Source organism: Cebus imitator, unplaced genomic scaffold, assembly GCF_001604975.1.
Source record: "Cebus imitator isolate Cc_AM_T3 unplaced genomic scaffold, Cebus_imitator-1.0 Scaffold13, whole genome shotgun sequence".
In the NCBI taxonomy this organism is placed as follows: Eukaryota; Metazoa; Chordata; class Mammalia; order Primates; family Cebidae; genus Cebus; species Cebus imitator.
The window spans coordinates 4533221-4556101 of NW_016107328.1; the positions used below are offsets into that span (position 1 = coordinate 4533221).

A 22881-nucleotide genomic window follows, 5' to 3' on the forward strand; every position below is an offset into this window, starting at 1 on the left:
TTCTGTTAGAATGGGAAATTTTGTTATTTTTCAATAAGAAAGATTCTTAATAAGCTATTAAGTTTCACTTACATTAGCAAGTTCTGATGTTATACACTATACATTACTTTTAGTTTAAAAGAGCTTGAAAAATAAATGCAACCTTGGAATGCAAACAATGTCCAGTTCCCCCTTCAGGAAACTTAGGTTTCCCAGGAGAGACAGAAAAGCAAATGGCAAAGTGTATAGTGAGCAGCCATGGGGTTAAAGAACATGGGCTTTGGACTTAGATCTGAAGGTAATCAGTCTTCCCACTGTCCAGCTGGGCTGGATGGGTTATTTTGTCTTACTACACTTAAGTTTCGCAATCAGTAAAAATAGATGTAATAATGCCTGCTTCATAATAATTGTGGGAATTAAATAAAATTGTACATAAAGCTCTTAGTAAGTAAGCACTCAATAAAATGGTAGCTATTATTAGTAATGCAGTAAGAGGAGTACTACAACAATCAGCGTAAGCAGATGACGATCAAGTGCCCTTAAGATAGTATTCCCAGTAGTGTAAAAACCTTTTCTGTAAACCAATCATTTAAAAATCACAAGAAATTTTACCTATGGTTCACCACCTTAACTATATCAGTAGCAGGTGTAACAATTACCAATTTCTGAAAATAAATGTGCAGCACTGTACTAAGGATGTTACAGCATTATTCACTCACTCACTCCTATGGCACCTCTCTGAAGTTACTATCATCTCCATTGGATAAATGAGGAGACCAGCTTAGAGAGGCCAATTTTGTCCAGCAACACCCAGCTGGGGAGGATCTGAGGAACTGCAATTCCAACCCAGACTTGAGGACTTCAGAGAGTAACTGCCACACTAAACTCAAGTACCAGCAAATTTCTAAATTGCTTTAAATATTTTAACTTTCTATAAATCACGACCAATGAACATAATTGTAGAAATGTGTATGCCTAACAGATGAGGGATGCACTGCTATATAGGAAAATAAATGATCACAGTGAGTTTCTCAGGAAGGCCCAGCACAAAACGAAAACACCTTCTTGACCACTCACTATAAATAAAAAACTACCCATAATAAAGAAGGTATATAGGTTAAAATTTCTCATTTTTACTTTTAGGATTTTATAAAATTATATCAAAGACAATATAAGGTCAAAATTAATCACAAAAGAAATTACTATAATAATCACAAGAGAAACTACTAAAGAGGCTTTTAAATAAATAAGGATACTGTACTTATAAATATCACAAGAACTAGTAAAATAAAATCATTGGACCTACTCAAGTATAGAAATGCAGTTGATTCCCTTGTTGAAGTAAATTCATAAGGCTTTTCAAGTTCAGCTGCAGGCACCTGAACATAGTCCTTCATGCTGTATCAGACTATTTTCTAGTTATTCTTTCTCATTCTAGATCCTTTTACATACTGCTCAGGAAGTGCCCAGTTCACTTTACTTCTAATTAATTAGCAGAGGGCACTAAAGTACTGTAACTTACCTAACTTGTCATTGACATCAAATATAAAGCTATCAAGAACTTGATAATATCCGTATCAAGTTCTGCTATCAAAGCCAACCAGCTTAAATATGATACTATTAAAGTACTTATATTGCTGGCTTAATAAAAGTAGGTTTTCACACAGGTTAAATAAGAAAGCAAGCCTACTTATGCCCCTTTTACTTAAGGCATTCCTTTAGTTCCTCCCATCCTAGCTTCTGATCCCTTCCAATAAACTCACTTGGGTCCTAAAACGAATCTGTTTTTGACCTCTTCCCAACTTCCTCTTTCCCAAAAGAAATAAGAGGGATGAGCATATCACAGAAAGTCTCCAACAATTGGTAAGTCTAAGCAATATAAATTCTTCCTTTAAATTTAATTCTATATTGCAGTTCTTTTTCCCAATTGTATGTATAGTGCCTTCACAGTGTTTATCACCTAGGAAATATTCAATAAATATTATTATCAGTAAAAATAAATTAATTCCAGCACATAAAGGGGAAAGTTATCCACTATTTTGCTACAGCATGTGGAATTCAGAACTCTGATTATGATACAATAGAAAAATACGAAATAGGAAGGCTCAAGTGGGATAACTTCAGAAAAATAGAATTCAGACACAATGGACAAATTATGACCAAAAAAATGCCAGTCTAAATATTACAGTAGTGTTCACATAGGCTCAGGAATAGTCTATTCAATATGGCTCTCTGAGCCTTAGTCAGTGAACAGGAAAATCCTACTACCTAGCTCTCACAGTAGGGTATTACATAATAATACATAAAAAGTGCCTGGAGTGCAGAAGCCATCTAAACACACTTAATATGCTCTTTTTTTTTTTTTATGAGTAAGTGTTACATACTCCTGAAGTAACTTTTCTTTAAAGACATCTGTGATATTGTAAAATATATATTTGGTTTTCCCATTTCCTAACAAATAGCTTGTGATAGCCTTATGATCTCCAAAGTGCTAAGTGTCTTTGTGTATACTAATGAGTTGACTGATGGTTGGGGGCTCAAGGATAGCTCGTGGTGTGGGCTAGTCACAGTAAAGACCAAGGCATGATGAGAAGCTGGAAACTTTCAGCCACAACCCCTAAGCTCTAAGGATACAGGAGGGGCTGATAGTTACGTTGGTTATGGGTGGCCAATGATTTAATCAATTGTGCCTTTTTAGTGAAGCCTCTATAAAAATCCCAAAGGACTGGGTGTGGATGGGCTTCCAGGTAGCTGGACACATGGAAATTACTGGAGGGTGACTCACCTGGTGAGAATATATATGGAAGCTCCTCACCCCTTCTCCCCATACTTGGACCTATGCATCTTTCTTATCTGGCTGTTCATCTATCTCCTTCCTAATAGCCTTTGTAATAAACTGGTAAATGTAAGTTCTGCGAGCCACTCTAGCAAATTAGCTGGGCCCAAAGGAGAGAGTTTGTGGGAATCCTGATTTATAGCTGGTCTGTCAGAAGCAAAGGTAAAACAACCTGGGGTATCCAACTGGCATCTTAAAAGAGTGTGTATGTATGTGTGTATATTGTGTGTGTGTGTGGGGGGGGGGGGGGTGTGCGCACATGCATGTTCGTGGAGAGGTTGCAGGGGGAGGCAGTCTTGTGGGACTGAGGCCTCAACCTATGGGCTGTGACACTACCTCTAGGTAAATACTGCCAAGAACTGAATTACATTAGAGGACACCCAGCTGGGGAATTGCTGGCTTGGTGTGTGGAGAAAATCTCCCACACATCTGATCACAGAAGCGTTGTGTGTTGTGACAGTATAGCAGAATAAGTAAGCAGTTTGTTTTTTATACTCAACACCCCAAGAAAATTCTTCTCCTTAGCCCCCCCAATATCATTCTCATACAGATTTAGCAATACCTCTTGGTCCCTACACAGTAGTCATCCCAATTAATCTCCTTCAACAGCTAATTTCCAATCCATCCTGGCTCAAAGAGGCATTCATAGAAGGACCTGAGCAGCTGCATAGAGAACCTCAAAGCAAAACTGATAGTGTGGATTAGGTAGGCGGGCACACAAAGGTACTGGGAATCAATATTATTAGTGGTTGGTTGACCAGTGAGTACTTCTGGTTTGTGATAACATTTGCTTTCCTATGCAACTCTATAAATTTGGGGGCTTGGATCATTAAAAAAAAGACCCCTTTAAAAATAAGCAACTTCCATTTTTGAGAAACTATATTATGCTACGATAATTTAACTGGAAATACTGATGTCTCCATCACCAAACGTTACAATGCCACTGGCTACTTAGGATAAAGCTATCCTCCAAAACAAAAATGGTAAATTAGTAACGCTGTCACTGGGGTTGCAGAATGCTTAGATTCTATTAACATTATGAAAACTGACTGTATGACTTTGAATTTTGTTCCATAATCTATAAAAGCATACAACAATAGTACCTACACCTTCTATGTAGCAATTCTCTCATTTAATTCTTACACATAACATATTAGAAATTCACTGACATAGTAGGGCTTACTAGATTTCATACTTTTAAATGACAGTGTCTATGATTACTGGATTTTGGTCCTTTATGCCCTCGTTATATATTTCTATCATAGCACCTGTAACAATCTACTGCACTTATTTACATATATGTGTCTGTCTTCACCACCAGAATATGAATCCCTCAAATGCAAAGCCCATTTATCTTACTCATTGTTTTGCATGTCAGGCATAAAGCAGACATTTATAAAAATGCTTTTTGCTAAACGAGGAAACAAAACATAAAGTGAGTTTTAACATCTGCTCCTATATGCTATAAAAATCAATAAAGAAAGTACACTGTCCACCCTAAAACACTAAATAAGTGCCAGAATGATATGATTTTTCCAACAAACAGAGGACAATATCAAATGAATCACGCTGAACAATTCATGTTTTACTTTTAGATCTAGCAGAGGCCATCAGTAATCAAGGTGAAAAGACTATTGAAAGATTTTTAAAATTAACCACTTCAAGAATTGTAGCTCTGTGGTATCCAAAACCCTTTAAAAGAGTCTGCCTCACATATATTCCTTCCAAGGTTAAAATTAAAGTCAAGTTACTCATTCAGTTGATGTCAGAACAAGACATTTACTTCATACAATCAAAAAGATTTAGCAATATTACAGTTCCACTCACACACACCCTTTCCAGGTACCAAAACAACTCACATATAATACCTGCGTGTACATGTGTGTATATATACATATGTATAATATGCAGTAAAGTTAAATATGTATGTATACTGCATATTATCAAACTTATTGAAAAAATTAAATATTACTCAGCAGAGCTACCCAAAGACAAGGGCAATACACACACACACACACACACACACACACTCTCTCACTCACACGCACGCATGGGCGTATTACATATAATTCTGTATTTATATACCTATATATACACATGTATTATATATAAAGCCTATAATATGGGTATTATTTTAGCACACTATGCTACAAATGACAACTACAAGGAATTAAAAAGGTAACTATATACTTGAAAAGATAAAGGTCTAAAAATAAAATTTTAAACAAAATCTGGACATTTTAGGACAAAGGCTATCCAATGTCAAATGGACTGCAAGGCCATAAGCACCACAGAGGTTCAAAGTAGAGAGAAAACAACTTCCAGCTAAAGTAAAAAGAGGTTTTACCAAGGACATGGAACTTGAACTGGATACTGAGAACTCCCCTGAAGAGTGAATAGGATTGAACTACAGGAATAAACTAGATACAGTGAAGGGCAACTGTAATCAAATGCAACAAGACAAGCAATGCTATGCAGGATGGCACATGGGAGAAACAAAACGCATATTCTAGTGACCCAGAGCTTTGAAAGAAAAGCGGAAAAACATGAAAAGAGTTTGGTGACTAATTAGATGGGGTCAAAAAAAAAGGGAACAGAATAATCTTATCCTCAGAAAAGTGTTCCTTTTAAAAGGATTTTAATCCATTAGAGGAGTATTTTGTTACATGATTGTTTCCACGTATAATCGTATACCTTCTCACCTTTCATTCTCAATTTCACTACTTGTTTGTAATTCCTAGGCACATAAACCTTACGGAAAAGAGGACAACAAAGCAATAAATAGAATTAGAGCTCCAATTCTGTTTCAAAGGATGGTCTTCCTCTGACATTGCAGTACTTTGCTCTATAATAGACATAACACAGACATAACTCTGGTACACTTCTCCAAACAGTTCTGGGAAACTGTAGAAAAACAAACAAACAGAAGCATCTTTTTGTCCTGGGGCAACTAACTGGCATATACTCTATAGATGATTTTTTCCCACTATTACAATTTTTAATGAAAAACATTTTTAATTTTAGACATTATTCTACTTACTAGTAGTCGTGTTATAGACTTACATTTTCCTGCATATTATCATGTTTATTGGAACAAATTTAAATATTACTCATCAGAGTTACCCAAAGACAAGAGCAATAAAATACAGAATAATCTTGGCTTTTGGAAAATATCATTCTGAGAGATTTCACTGGAAAAGCTTCTAGAATCATCATTTGAAAAAAAAAAATTAACACAAATATTAAAATTGGATAATATAATTCCCTTTTCATTTCATCTGATCCTGGCTTAGTTTGCAAAACAAGAAACAACTCAATGGATGAAAGAGAAACTAGAGCTGCAACCAGAAGAGAAAAGTACTCATACCTCTACCCCACCATTGTAGAACAGTGCATGGCTCACCCCTATTTCCAAGACCATATCCCTGGACCCTGCATGCCACAGACCATCATCAATATGCTCAGCTGGCAGAGTCTTGGCAAGGAGACTATACCACCTCTGTGTCCCAATCTACAGAGGTAAGTCATCAGATGATGCAGAAATAAAAACTGAAACAGTATGTGATTCCCTTTTTTAATAAATAAAAGATTGACTAATGTCATCTACTATGTCAGTAGTACTCTTAGAATTAAAAAAAGAACACTTTCATTGTTGTATTTTCTTTTTAAAGATGTAAGCAGTAACTTTCTTCTTTAATGCAAACCATGGTACTATTACATTGAAATTTACTGTGCATAATTAATACGTTTTAGAGGAGAGAAGTAATTATGTAGTGGTCTAGATAAACATTAGGGATCATGATTAAGTGGGAGAAAAACAAAGGAAAGATAAAAGGTAAATCAGACTATGCACAATTCATAATAGAACTGAGAGTGAATTTATAATAGTACTAAGCACTAACATGTTGTAAGAGCCCTACTAAAATGCAGTCTAACAAAAGCGCTTGCTGGCAAAAAAAAAAAAAAAAAAAAAGCATTTCCCTATATTTGTAGGGAAACAGTTGGCAAAGTCATTATGGAGACAGTTTCCACTTCTAGAGTGTATTTCAATCAATCAATATCTTTGGAGATTTCTATAGAAACTTACTTCCATTTCTCAGAGTAAATCTTGGAAAATACATAAAATAACAAAGATAGACAATATGTATAGCAGTATTTTATCTTAAAAACTGAGATCTGTGTTTCTGGTAAGAGCTTCCTTTAATACTAAGAGGAAAAAAGAAACTTAACTTAAAACTTTCCCTTTATTAGCCAATTCTAAAGTAAATATTTCCTATAAAGGACTTTAAGCAACCTGAGCAAATATTCATGCAACACTAAGTAACATTGTTAAATGTCTTTTTGAGAACTGCTTTTGTTATGTCAATGCTTGAAGATAAGCTAATGACCCAGGAACTGTCACTCATTTCAAAACCAATTTAAAAAAACAAATTGTTTCGAGAAAACTAAAACCTTCTATAGTTCAAAAATACTATCAAGGTAAATTTAAAATTCCACATACAAAACAGAAAAATTCTCATCAAAAATAAAGACACCTCAGATTAGGAGGGTCTCTGAAATGCTCATAATTAGAAATCAAAATACAGAAAGAACAAATATTAATACAACAAAAACTGGGATTGTGGCAAGAATATGTGAAAGCAAGAACCAAATTGGAAACAACTTACTAACCTGGTTTCAAGCTTCAAAGGAATGTATACAATTTAGCATTTTGAGAGTGGCTGGGGGATGCTATTATTAATTATGTCAGAACCAGTGGCACAAGTTTTGAGCATCCCCAGCAAACCAGGAGCCAGGATAATCCTACTTATTCTCCTGCGTATTGGAACATGTGTAAAGGGATCAAATATTCAAATTTTCAGTTACAGCTGAAAATGAAGAAAAGCAGCAACAATCCAGCTAGGGCAGATAAGGATAAAGAAAAAAAGAAACATGGAAGACCGATTAAACAAACAAACAAACAAAAAACCCTAAGATGTCACCTGGCTTTTTTTCATATACAGTAACTATAACCATAATCCATAACACTTACTATGTATCAAATAATATAACGATTTTTATAGAAAGCTAATTTACTCAACATTTGTAATTAAAATGCTTTATAAAATGTCTACTATATATAAGGCACTAAGATAGGCATTGTGAAATTTGCAAATATTCCTACAACTGGTTCCTGATAGAAAGAAGTTTAATGTATATCAAGATTATAAGAAATCAACATTACAGAAAAACAAAATAAGTAGTTCATTTACTAAAAACAAAGCTAGGTGCAAAAAAAATAGTAATAGCAAATGACTGAATTTACCCAGTCTTTGGGTATAATTATATATACCTAACTATACTAATTTGTCTGTCAAACTCTTAACATTAACACATCTCTAAGGAACAATTACCACTACTACTAAATTCCTAACAAAATCAACATTCATAAAAATCTCCTCCTTTTACTGTTTGTATTTATTCTTTAATGGTACAAGGTTACCTCAGAATAAATCCAATCTAAGCAAACTATATTTCCATAGTATAATGCTTCTCTAAGGGTGGCCTATGAGCCCTCTGAAGAAGAATCTCCTAGAGTACTTTTAAGAGTGAGGCTTTTTTAAAGACTCCCTGGCCCCTACCCAGGACCTTCTGCATCAATCCCTGGGATGGGATACCAGAATTTCTCTTTCTAAAAATAAGCCTCCCCTCCTACCATGACCCACATGCACACCCACACTCATTTGGGAACCACTGCTCTAGAGAACCACTCCCCTTGAATAATGATGTAGAGAATTTAGTATATGACTTTTCTTATTGTGTAGTTAAGGTATTTGGGACACTGTCCTTATCTAAGTCATGCAATAGATAAGTTATAATACAGACTGCACCTCACAAGATCATCTTATATATTACAATAACTGAATCACAAATAGCACTATAAAGATCCAGGAGACAAAATGAGTGAAAGAAATAACAAATGCTATGACATTTAGAAAAGACTTCACAGGAGATGCTGATGTGATAAAGACCTATCACTGGCAACAGGGAGCTGGTATTGTAGCAGGAAAAGCCGCGGGAAACGGATCTCCCGAACACTGGATCTCCTGAACACTGGATCTCCCGAACACCGAATACAAAGGAAAGTGTTTATTACGGCTGGGAGCTGAGACAATGATTTGTCCAAATTCAGCTCATCTAATAAAGGAACGTTCTGCCTTTATTTAGGCTTATACTTTAGATGTTACATGTGGAAGAATCTTAGGTTTATAGCTTTAGAAATCACATATGAAAAAGGTCTCGGTTTGCAGCTTCAAGAATCACATATGAAAGGTCTCCGGTTTACAGTTTTAGGACTCACATGTGAAAAGGTCTCTGTTTACAGTTTCAGGAATCACATATGAAAGGGTTCCAGTTTACAGTTTTAGGACTCATATGAAAGGTCTCAGTTTACAGCTTCAGGAATCACATATGAAAGGGTTCTGGTTTACAATTTTAGGACTCATACGTGAAAAGGTTTCTGGTTTGATCTTGTTTTAAGTAAAAATAGTGTCTTCCAGAGAGTTTCCTCAAGACCAAGCGTGTTATTTTCAGGAAGGAGATTCAAGAGGCGCCAGCTGGCCTGCTCTCTCTTCTATTGAGATGCACAGTGGATGACAGAGGGGGAGGGAATCCCAGATGCCTGGGTCTCCTTCCTCAGTATTTCCACTAGCAATTCCCCATTACTTTCAAATGTTGCCACCAGACCTTATTGGGGAGTAGATTTTCTAAGTAACTTGTATAAATAAATACTTGGAAAATTCACGTCAGAAATAAATCAGGACTAAATGGTCTTTAAAATCCTAAGCCAAGTATTTTAAGTATAGTAAAAGCAAAGAGGAATTATCATGATATTTTCCACATTTTTTTTCTAAAACATGACCAGACCTTTGAAATTTTCTCTTTTCTTAAGATTGTCCTAATATGTTTCTCTGTATTTCATTCCATCGTGTTCTTAAAATTATCAGTCCTTGGGATTTATTTTACATGCAATGGCTAGAGAACAGGTTATACATTTGGATAAACTATTCCATTCACCAGTTCCTATCTTCCCTAGAGAAGACTTCTGCTGTAAGAGAGGAAAAGCAACTTAATTTACTCATGAGTCTGGAAAAAGGAACATAGTAGGCTCTAAAACATAAGCACCAAATCTGTATCTGCACCATCTGCACAATGTCCAGGACAGGGTAAGAGCTCAATATTTATCTGTTAAATGAATGAATAAACAAACTCAAAAGTTTCTCCTTCAGATCTGCATTCTGCAGTCCACTCTTTCTGCTTATAAGCATACCTGGTTCTGGAAGTGTGTATGTTTCTTTACAAGGCCTCTATGGGGTTATAGAGAAGTTTGAATTAACATGCCTTCCTTGCAAATGGCTTGGTCAATGTGTTTGCTCTGCTAACTTGGGGTGTCCTCAGATACACCATTGGAAAGTTTAGATTTGAAGGGAAAGTAGTAGAAAGACTGATAATGGACAAAGGTCAAGATGCATTCTCAAACCCAGCTTTACCAGTAGTAAAACTTGTATCAGATTGACTTTTATATTTCTCTATTTCAGTTGGTTCCAAACTCAGAGAAGGACAAAGGTGAGACTGCTACCCTCTGAAAACCAAACAATAGATGTGCCTCAGAAATATATATGATTGAGTAAAACAATACTCGATCTCATGTATTCTTTTAACAAGCATTTAGTGAAGGCTACCATGCCGTAGGCACTAAACTAAATGCAGGGAATACAAATACAGCCGACAATCCCTGGACAATCCCTGGCCTTTTAGTAGCTCATAATCTGGTGGGAAAAGATAATCACATACAGAGAGAATTATCTCTGTGATAACAACTATCACAGGCTGCTATAAGATGATAGCTAATGGGGTAATTGACCTTTCTGCAAGAAGTAATGACTAAATTAAGTCTTGAAGGAAAAGCAGGAATCAGGCAAAAAGGAGAGGATTATCATTCCCAGGCAAAAGAGCCACATCTATTAAGGCCCCTTAAAGGTTTAATCAATGTGGTTTTAATTTGCAAGTATGCATAAAGTTCTGCAACATGAGAAAAATGCCTAGGCAAACTTGCAGGAGGCTGACTTGGATCCAACTAAGTAAAGAAGGTAAAGAGGAGGAGATAGCAAAGTTTGGACAATTGGTTGGATGGCAGTGTCACTGACCAACAAGGAAGACAAGAGGATACACTTTGGAGTAAAAGGAGGATATCAAGAAGAGAGAATGAATTCTGTTTTGCACATATTAAATTTGAGGTAAACTTGAAGGTGGGATACCCTGTAGCAGACAATTGATCTAAACTAGAAACAAATTTAAAAACCAAAAGCATTTAAGTGACAGCAAAATTAGCTGAGATCATCAAAAGTGAATAAGGGAGACTTAGATAATCCTGAGGAAAGAAAACATTTAAGGGATGATCAGAATAAGAGGAGAAAGAGAAGACCTCTGAATACATAGAAACTACAAAAGGATAGTTAGAGAACAGAAAGAATAATTTTTCAAATGCTGTACTTTTTACAAAGGCACAAATTATACAGATAAAAGATACAGGTACTTTTTCAAATGCTTTGGTAATGAGGAAACATCAGAAAAAGAAATTAAGAACATTTTAAAATGCAAGTAAACAGGAAAATATGATTTTACAATAATATAATTTAGAATTTCAAGATGGACTAAATATTGTGACCAAAATAAATCACAACAATGGTAGTGTCAAAATACTCAGATTGAAAATCATTGTTCTATAGATGACATCTAACGTGGAAAAAAGAGAGACTGATAACATAGTTTACAACAAGATTATGACTTATTATGTAGGTAATATTAAATTTCCTTTATAAGGATTTACTAATTTATTGCTACTTTAATCAGCTTTTGGCAAGATAAAAGTCTTCTATCTAAAATATAAAATTTAAGATTACATTGTATAATTTCTAGTAAATGCTGAAGAATAAAATAATAGATTCTAATAAAAACAAAAGGAAAGTTTGAATATAAAGACCTGAAGAAAAAAATCTGTATAATGTCTGAAGAAACCCCACCCTTCATTTAGCCTTTAATGTTGAACATATGAGAAAAGCAGAGATTACTTCTAACTGGATCAAGAATTGGGCAATGGTCTTATTCTAACAATACATACAGTAACAGAAGTTCCACATTTAAGGCATTCTTCCAAGAGAGACATTCAAAAAACATTTTAAGTATTTCATGACTAGTCAACCAATCAATTAGGTTTATAAGATACTCACTACATGCAAAGTGCCAGGAATGTAACACGTATGTCTTCAAGAAGTTCCCAAACAGACTAAACTTCAAAAAATTCTAGTTGTCAGATTTTATTTTATTTTTCATTGTCAGAAGACAATTTTAATATTATAGCTGCAGAATTCCTATCAATGCTTGCAAAATCATGATGAACAGGAAGTTCTAAAAGGATGGGAATTTACAAGGCTTTTGTGGTTTATCACATCTGTATCCGTTTTTTGTTTCCGTGTAGTTTCCACAAGGGAAGGGCTCTTCTCACTCCTCTTTTTATACTCACTGTTTAATTTTTTTTCTAAAATAACACATAAACCATAATTCAATTTCCAATAAGAGATAAAAGAAGTTGTAAATTGTAAATGAATAAACTCAACACCAACGAACTAACTGATAGCTGGTAACTGACTGGCAAACACATTCTGGTTCCTAAAAGAAATACCCTGCTAAAAATCACTTCATTTTGTATATGAGTATATACATATGACCACCTTATAACCAACTAATGCTATACTGATTTTGCTGCTATGCTCACTTCTGTGTCTCAAACCATATTAGCACCAAGTAATCACCTAAAATAACAATATTTAACTTTTCATGCAGCAATTTTTGTATGTAGGGTGCGACAACTCTTTAATGGTCAGGGTTTTCAAGTTTGGGGAACAATGACCTAGAGGAAGATTTCTAGTCACTGTACAAAGCTCTGTATTTAGCACTTTTGCTTAATAATTTTATAGCTTGGATACCAAGCAAAAAGGCAATGTTCTGTGTGTCACATTACAAAAAAAGGCAGTGGCAAACTAACATGTATGAAGAATAGGCCAGACTTCTGCTCATGTTGTTCCTGTCTTCAGCTAACTTACCTCACAACTTCAGCCCAGCATTATTCTTCAAGTTTTCCTTAACCATCACCTGAAGCTGGGCAGGTGCTACCCTCTCTCTGCTACCATGACCATTGCCATTTGGGTTACAGATCGATTTTTCTCAGAGGTCTATAAGCCCCTCAAGGGCAGAGCCGTGGTTTATTCATTTCTAAAAGACTCAGGGGGTGAAATGTTAACGTAGAGAAAGAATCCAGAAATGACTGATAAGAAAGTCCACAGTTATAATGTATATCTTTCCCCTCTGTGAAAGAAAAATGCAACCTTGGAAATTTGAAGTCCTCTCTAATATATTGGACTAAAATATTAATCATTTTTAAATTTCAATCAGTTATAGTCAAAATGCCATAATAAAAAAAGAAAACAGCATTTGACTGCACACTTAAAATAAATAGAACGTTTAAACTGATTATCATAAAAACTAGCTGGACATGGTGGTGCACACTCATAGTCCCAGTTACCTGGAAGGCTGAGGAGGGAGGATCACCAGAGCCCAGAGGCTTCAGTGAGCTAAGATAATGCCATTGCACTGCAGCCTGAGCAGCAGAGCAAGATCCTGTCTCAAGAAAACCCTCTAATTTTTTTTTCTTTTAAAAAACAACCTACAGTTGTGTTTCTTGAGCTATAAAGTAAATAAATTTTAGCAGTCAGTAGATATATACCTTAAAATGTAATTTAGTATTTGGCACTACATATATGCCGTTACAGGTCATTTTGCATCACTGTGCTACAATAAAGATTTGACCACACAAAAAAATAAGACAGAAAATTTTTTTATTTCTTCAATTTTATCATTTTTGATGTGGTTATTATGTTTAAAATGTGCTACTTTCACACACACACAAAGTAGTATTTCGGTCGGTTGATCTTAGCTATTTAGTACATCATAAACACAAATAAGTTAAATTTGAAATCATAGACAATACAAATAGTTTTTTAGAGTCACCACAATACATTCTGAAACTCTGTGACCAATATACTGCATTTCTTCATCAATTAATTGGCCTTTCAGACAGCCATTCATACTAATATTTGAACTATATAATTTATAATTTTTAAAACATAAAGCTAATAGTATACTCTTTTCCTAGTCTGTAACACACAAAAAGCTAATAATAAACTATAACCCTATAATAGATTTTAACTATTATATTTGTTGACTGATCTGGCTTTAGCCTTGAGAGTGTGATTACCGACCTTTTTGTATTTATTTTAAAATTCAAAAAAGTAAAATAAAATCATCTAACCACAACGAATACCAACATTTTTCTGGCATATTCATTATTGTATATACTAATGTTCTGTTTTAGGCCTTAGCAAAATTTGCGAGGGGGATAATTATTTTAACAACTGTGAAAGAAAACAGGATCAAGGACAAAGTACAGGAAGGAGATCTTTCTACTAAAATCCAATTTAAGGTAACTTTACCTCAAAGCACTCATTATACTTAATATAGCATAAAGAGTAAACTTAAAAAAATTATAATCATGTCTTTAGGGAGAGAAGACTTTATTTAAAAATAAATAATTTGTTTAAAAATAAATAAATAATTTGTTTCTCTCCACCACAGGAAACAAATTACTTATTAAGAACTTCCTCACTCAGATTTTTACAGAAGTCAGTATATTTGCATCATTTTTATGCTTTTGTGTTTTCATATTTAATGTCCTCAAGTCAAATCAAGAAAATTTCTTCATAATCATTTTTATACAATTCTCTGGATGCTCTTCATTACATATTATTGATCAGAAATGGAATGCAATGTATTTATTACTTGCCTGCAAGAGCTAAGCAGGTATCTTACTGTTAATTAAAGGAAGTTTGGTCCCACTTCATAGATTCTGTAAAAATGAACTGCTATTGAATTTGACTAACTGCACAGATTGTGATGTATTTGAAGGCTACTAAGTACAATTTATAATACATAACAAAAATCTTGATTATTTTAGTTACAAAATGCTTAGCACAGGATATATCACATAGTAAATGTTAAAATATCAGGTATTACTCAAATATTTAAAGGATATCATGTGAAGAAGGAACTAGTCTGTGATATCCTCAAAGGACATCCTGGATGTAAATATATTCCTGAACCTCAAACCAGAGGTTAGACTAAGGAATCTCTCTGAGGTTCCTTCTATCTCTAAATGCACATGACATTCCAGTTCAAATTCAAACAAGCATTAACACATACCAATGTTTCTGGAAAGTAGTATATAAGGCACTGTGAAAGATGAAGGAAAGAACCATAACGGAAAATACTACTTAACAAGAACTTATGTGTTTGAAAGGGTAGAAGGACCCACCTATAAACAATATAAATATAAGAGAAATGAGAAAAATAGAAGTCTAGAAAGCTCCTCAGAGGATGTAAAAGATGAACTCAGCCACGAGTAGAACAGATTATTTCTTAGAGATCAGAAGGTAAAAAGACTTTTCTGAGGTGGATTGATTAGGAAAAGTTTCTTCTTTCAAGATATCTGAGCTTTGAGCTAGCCTTTGAAGAAAAGGCAGAAAATGAATAGAGGGAACAGAGTATTCCAGAAAGGCTGAGGGAAACAGGATGCTGTGGAGTAATAAAATGACTAGCCCAGCTGAACAGTAGGTTTAGCTCTGGGGCCTAGAGAAAAACAATCAGAGAGATAAATCAACAGTAGCTGTACAAACATATATAATAATACATATGTCTCTCTCCTCAAAATTTTAGATGTCCTTATATATATACATGGATGGTAAGCTTGGACTTTGTAGGCACTAAACAGCTCAAAATGTATGAGTAGGGCAATAGTATGATGAAAACCTTGTGATTAGTCTTTTTACTGTGTCAAAGGACAAAAAATTACTTGGTGAAAAAATTAAAGATAATTATATTAACAACTATGAGGAAAAATGCACAGTCAACAAAGTATGGCAGAGAGATCTTTCTATTAAAAATCTCTTTTAAGACAACTTTCCCTAAAAGGATTTATTACAGCATAAATACAACTTTACAAAATATAACCAGATTTTCAGATTTCTATTGAGAATGCTTTCATTTATTTAATTAGATATTTATTAATGTTATTTCTGATTATATACAATACTGAAGGGGGTATGCAGAAATAATTCCTTTGGCATAAAATACTAATAAGCATACTTTGGTCCTTAGTTCTCTACACTGGTCCTTAGTTCTCATAAGAAACAATCTAATAAGCATTCATTTTATAACCTAAGGAGTATCTGAACAGCAAGTCTTAGCAAGATACAGCAATTACAGTAAAGTATCAGGGACTCAGAACACAAGCTAAATGTCAAAAATGCCAACCACAGTGCTGCAGACTTTGAAATTTTAATTGCTTCAAAAAAGAAGCAGCTAAATCTACCAAGGCCAATTTCAAATTGTTTCATTCATCTTCACTGAGTTCTGTTATCACTTCTTTGTAAGCCAAAGGACACTGCTTCCCACTGAAAGCTGAAGGGACTGATGTTTTGGTAAGAAGCAGTTCTTCTCAGTGCACACTGGCAAATAAGGTTAAGCAGGGGATTAATGCTAATGCTGGTTCCCAACTTTTCTCATTTTAATATTTTGATACGTTCCTTCTGAATTAACTTGCTATTCAGGTGACAAGAAAGCCCACTGAAGTTCTTGGTAAATAAAACACTTTATGCTAAAGTGAGATGAATGCTTAAAGTTCAAACCTAGACTCAGAATTACAACATTTTATTCTTCCTAAGAAGTCATCTGAATGTGGCATTTCCAATTTGTCAAAAAAAGAAAGAAAGAAAGAACGCTGATATTTTCCCAGATGCCTTTAAAAAGGCTGTGACGTTTATACAGAGCAAAATGAACACATTACAAGGAATGAGTATAAAACATTATGTCACACAAATATTGAGAAATAGAAAAGATAATTAATATAGACTATTTAAAAGATAGTTCCCTCAATGCATACCCACAAAAATTGAAATCACTTATTTTAGACTGGTCTTGGAGGTGAATCTATGCACAATCTCTACCTTTTCAGCCTTACTTCCCAACAGAGTGTAACATTTTTCACAGCAAAACCTGTGAATACTCACAGCTTTCAAATCAAGTCTCAAACTTTCATTCCAATGTATTTGCTCATACCATTCACTCTGTGGAGAATACTGTTGTCTCAATAGAAAGCGGTATTGGTAATAAGCTTTCAGTAGTAACTCAATATGCATTCCATTACAAAAAAAGCTCCTGGAGATAAAATCTATTACCAACAATTTTAAATACAATTTATGATACTGAGTTGGTAAAGAAGGCAAGAAACGAAAAAACAACCTAAGAATTCCCAACAAATTGTTGAAACAGAAGGGCAATGAGTGAAAACATGAAGCATGATTATGGACCTAGAAAACCATGGCAACAGGTTAACAAGCAGGAAAGTGGGAGAGTTCTCAGTTGTCACACTAAAGTACATTAATTTGTGGAAACAAGGCCGTACATTTACTAGTCAGAATAACTGGAGGATTTAAGAGAGAAATTAAGAGTAAATGTGATTTTAAGAAGCAATGGACAAGTGGTGTGGGTTGAATTGTGTTCCCCAAAAAGGTATGTTTGAGTCCTAATCCAGTAAAGGCTGAATTTACCTTATCAAAAATGCTTGAGACTGGAAGTGTTTCCAATTTTGTATTTTTTCAATTTAAGAGTATTTGCAGAATACATACTAGTTGAGCATCCCTAATCAAAAAAGTCTGACATTCAAACTACTCCAAAAAGCATTTCTTTTGAGTGCTCAAAAGTTTCAAATGTTGGAGCATTTTAGATGTTCAGGTTATGGATATTCAACCTATACCTGCCATTGTGATTTTATTTGGAAATGGGAACTTTGCAGATATAATCAAGATTAGGTCATACTGGATTAGGGTAGGCCCTATATCCAGTGACTGGTATCCTTACAAGGAAAAAGAAAGATATGGAGACACACAGGAAGGCTGCATGAAGACAGAAGAGGAGACTGGAATGATTCTGCCACAAACCAAAGAACTCCAAGGATTACATAAATACCAGAAGCTGGAAAAGGCAAAAAAAGCATTCTTCCCCAGATCCTTCAGAAGCGTGGTCCTGCCCAAACCTTGATTTTGGATTTCTGGACTCCAGAACTGTGACAGAAAAATATTCTGTTGTCTTAAGCCACCCAGTTTGTGCTACCTTGTTATGGTAGCCCTGGAAAACTACTACATGTAAGACTTCATACAACGTGTGCACCAGTAATTCTATATTTAGTAGATATGTACCATTCCTGAAACCAGTTCAAATACCAAAATGACTTGAAGTCAGCCTCCAGAGAATTTACTCTTTCCTTGATATTTCAGTCACTTAAACTCAAACATTCCTCCCTCATCTCAATAGCAACATACAAAGTAACTAAGACAAGGAAATAAGAAATTTTTGTTCAGTTCTATCAATTTTTTTCAAGTGCTACATACACTTCACTTAAGTTTAGGTAAATGAATGTTTGGTCTTAGCAAAAGGAAAAAAGACTATACTATTAATTTACATCAAAGTTTAATAAATAAGTACAATTTAAAAACTGAAAATGTTGTAAGTAAAAGTCTGTTTCATTTTCATGTCTGATATATATCTGTTACAGGTTAAATTGTGTCATCCCCCCCCAATTCATATGTTAAAGTCATAATTTCTAGTGCCTCAGCAAGTGACCATATCTAGAGAGAGGGGGTCTTTGTAGCAGTAATCAAGTTAGGATAGGGCTATTAGGGTAGGTCCTAATCCAGGATGACCAGAATTCTTATAAAAAAAAAGAAATTTAGAGACAGACACATATACAGTCAGAACTCCAGGTAGATGGCTATCTACAAGCCAGTGAGATGCCTGGAACAGATCCCTCCTGCACAGCCCTCACAAAGAACCCACCTTGCTGACACCTTGATTTCAGAGGTCTACCCTGCAGAATAGTGAGACAATAAATATCTGTTGTTTAAGTCAACCAGTTTGTTGCGCTTTGTTGCAGCAGCCCAGCAAACTAATACATCAAATTCTAAATCCAAGTATTTTTCAAAGGCACAAAATCTGGTTTCATGGATATTGTGCAAACACAGTGGAAAACCAGAAGAAGACTTAACCAAATGGCAACAGGGTCCAATCTCCTCCAGGAATTCCCTGCTCCTACCTATCCCTCATCTGCCAGTCTGATTCTTTCAAAATGTATTCAGCAAATATTTGAGCATCCACTAAATTCTAGATTTGGTCTTATTTGATCCTCAGAATGACCTTAAGAGGTAGGTATTGATATTTACACTTTACAAATAGAGAATCAGAAAGACTAGTAATTTGCCCAAGACCATACATGGAGCATGGATCTGGTTAAGAGCCTGTAAGCCTGTACGCTTAACACTTTATATACTATACTGCTTTCCTGAGATAGTTCTTTTTGAAAAACAAAAAATAAAAATTCTGAACTGTCTACTTTGGAGACTAAAGCAACATAGTCAAAACATTGTGAAGCTGCCAAAAAACTATATAATTACTGCCACTGCTCTCCAAAGATACAAAACTTAAGTCAGATGGTAGAGAACGGGGAAGTGATACTCTGCTTGAGAATCTGTCATATTACAAAACTTACCACTTCTAGAAATTATCTTCTTTTCCTATCATAGGTTACTCTGAGCTAAAAAAAAAAAAAATGTCCCTAAGAATACAAGAAAATGTAAGAAAGGAAAAAACAAGTCTTTTATGCTGTTAGAGTGTCTACATGAGAAGTTATTTGTAAACTCCCAGCATACCAGGCCAAAAGCAAGAGCTATAAGGAGGACTTTGCCACATGCACATCTTAGGAAAAGGGCACTTTTACTTTACAAATTCACAGTCAAATGGCCATTTGGCTGTTTGGGGTCTAGAATGTCTTAAAGCTTTCCCACCCACAGTGCACCGTGCACTGAAGTTTCAGCTTACGATAACAGAGCACTCTGGCACAAGGGTCCCCAAACTGACCAAAGAAATAATGGAAGTATTTTTACATAACCTTTCACAAAATTCTAGCAGCAAATCCATCCCTAAGCAAAATCCAGTTTTGAAGCTAAGGCCCATTTTTATTTTGTAAAACTAAGGTGCGAATCCTCTGCTGTGCTGCAACTTCAGCATGCAGAAAAGTCCATTTACTCTTTCCTCAACATATTAAAATGCTTGTCATTATAGTACTCGGATACTGAAAGCTTTCAGGTTTTTTAACTTAAATATAGTATATAATATATATATAATCCAGAAATAAAAATATCTTCCTTACAATTAAAAGGTTAAAAAGAACTGGGATTTCAGTCTTTCACTTTCATAAGTCTCCTAATAATTACCAGTGTGTGTCCTAATGAACCAAAATCTGGCGGGAAGAAAAGGTGGAAGCATGTGAAAAAGCAACCGTCCAGGTGATTTCTCAGGGATTTTGTTTAATATAAAAATCAAGTCTCTCCATACCCTTAGAACCGGTAAATTTTATGGTATGCACATATCTCAATAAAACTGTTTTAAAAAGCAATTAATTATTTCCTTCTGTATACTTACTGTGACCTTAATAAGCATTAATAATACTAAGGTTACAGTTTAAAATTCTACTACTCTACTGTCCAAAATGAAAAGCTATATATAGGGGGGAAAAGATAGCTTTAAGGTTTTCTGCAGATTTTTAGCTAAAGTTTAATCACTGACAAAGGAAAGTATCTGCTTAAACTAAGGCACCATAGTTAAGGAAAATAAACACATAAATCAAAAAATATTAGTTTGTTACCATTATGAGCATAAAGAATCTATCACAGGCAATGACTAGGACCTTTCTTAGCTAACCAAGTTGGTTTGAGCTATTTTAATTAAAAGTCCTCTAAATAATTCACAAGTAGGATATGAGTTATCTCACGCAAAATTTAAAACAGCTTTAAAACCCTGACTACTTAAATTTTTTAAAAAAATGTATTTCCTATTAGTCATGGAGCAATGAAAGTGTTAAGTCTGTAGGAGTGTTTGTAACTTCCAAAATTATTTTTTGAAGAAATACATTTACTATACCAACAGCATTGATTCTTCTTATAGATTTCATAACACCCACAGCATCTATGCCATATGTTAAAGATTTTCATTTGAATTGAGATTAGATTTTCTGATTAAACAGTAACTGAACAGATAAGTAGCACTCTAATTACATATCTAAATAGAACATATAGTTTAAGTGGTTTCTCTATCCAACATTTGAAGATAGCAACATATAGCACAGGATTTGCTGAGTAGGACTAGTTAAGTAAAATATTCAATCAAAAAATTATTCTACTAATTTAAACACTCAAAGTTCAATGCCTGATACACTCTCTCCAACTTCCAACTAAAACCAAGAAATCCCAAACATTTTATACTCACTCCATACATGAAATTATAGTAACACAAAGTCAAAAGCCCAAGACAGCTTTAAATTTTAACCTATTCTTTTAATTTATCACAAACACACACTGTGGTCACAGCATGTACAAGATATTTTTGCATGAATCATATGCCTGTAAGAAGACAATAAAATCTTTTCTAGTCAATATTTTTAAATGGCTCATAAACCAAAATCTGACTCTTTAAGAATTCCATGTATTACCAACTGACTAAATTACTTCAAGTTCAAAGATAAGGGTTACTATGACTGATGTAGGGGGAAAAAAAAACCAACCAACCAATTTTTTGTAGCACTGTACACAAAGAACCTGGAAATCTATATACATTTGTAGAATTCATTTTACTACTGCAACTATAAAAATAAACTTAATTTACTCTTACAAATTAAAAGATTCAATAGACAATTATCTCACCTCTATGCAAATACTTAAAGTCTTTAGTAGGGCTGAATTACTGTGCAATTTTAGATGAAAATATTAAGAATGGTTGAAACAACTGCCAATTTTGGCAAAAACAAAGCATCCAAACCACACTTAATTATACTCAACCCTCTCTAATCTTCTCTGAACCACTGTACAAAACGCTTTTAAAATTGTACATTCCTTAATCAGCAGGTTGCTGTACTCTGTCAGGAGAGGATGAACATTATTTCTATGTTGCTGAAAAGAGAGAAAAGAGCCTGTTTACTGTGTCAGACCAAGTGAATGCCCAGAAGCCAATAGATGGGGAGGAAAGGACAACAGTATTCACTGCAGAAAGGGAAAAAATATTACTGAAAACTACAAGAGCTAACTGATACTCTCAGGTGACAGCTTAAGTCTAATGCCCCTCAGTTCCTTGGGTGAAATAAAGCAGTTTCCCAGCAACTCGGCATAAGCATTACATCTGCTGTCTGCAAATCATTTAGCTGTTTTACAAATACACATCATTATGATTCTCAAGATAGCAAGGGGTTGATAAATTACTAATAGTTTAGTTCTCTATTATTTATTTTAGCTTACATTCCTGGAACCACCCTAATTTCTACTTGCAAACTGCACAATTTACAGTTTATATCCTCTCACCCAATTATAGTTTGACAATCACCTCCCCCAGCTAGAGAGCTGTGAAAAGACAGTTAAGGCCAGATGTATAGGACAGAACTGCCATGGCTAAGACTCAACAATTGTTCTTAAGTCCCAAAGCTTAAAACAAATTGTTTCATAAATTACCTTTATTGTCATGGTAACAGATCAAACTGTAAGAGACTGTCCAGTGTTTCTGTTTCTTGCTATATTGGAATATTCAAATGCTACTAAAAATAAGTGTGAGTCATTTGAGTCTTGCATAACTCTTATCCTGCAAACATTTGTTGCAATGGTATTTGTTTAAAAAAATGATCCACCTTCTCCCTCTTTGGTTCCTTTGCCTCACTCCATCTTTAAATGGACATGTTTCTCAAGAGTTTGCCCTCAGCTTCTTTAGCCTCTATACAGCCTATCTTTTTGTAATTTTATATACTATTATTCCTACAAACA

The 22881-nt window shown here is 34.6% G+C and overlaps 1 protein-coding gene across 3 annotated transcripts in view; it reads right to left on the minus strand.

Moving 5' to 3' along the window:
• Positions 1-22881, minus strand: part of EFR3A (EFR3 homolog A) — a 96969-nt gene that overhangs the window by 61781 nt on the left and 12307 nt on the right. The window lies entirely within an intron of this gene.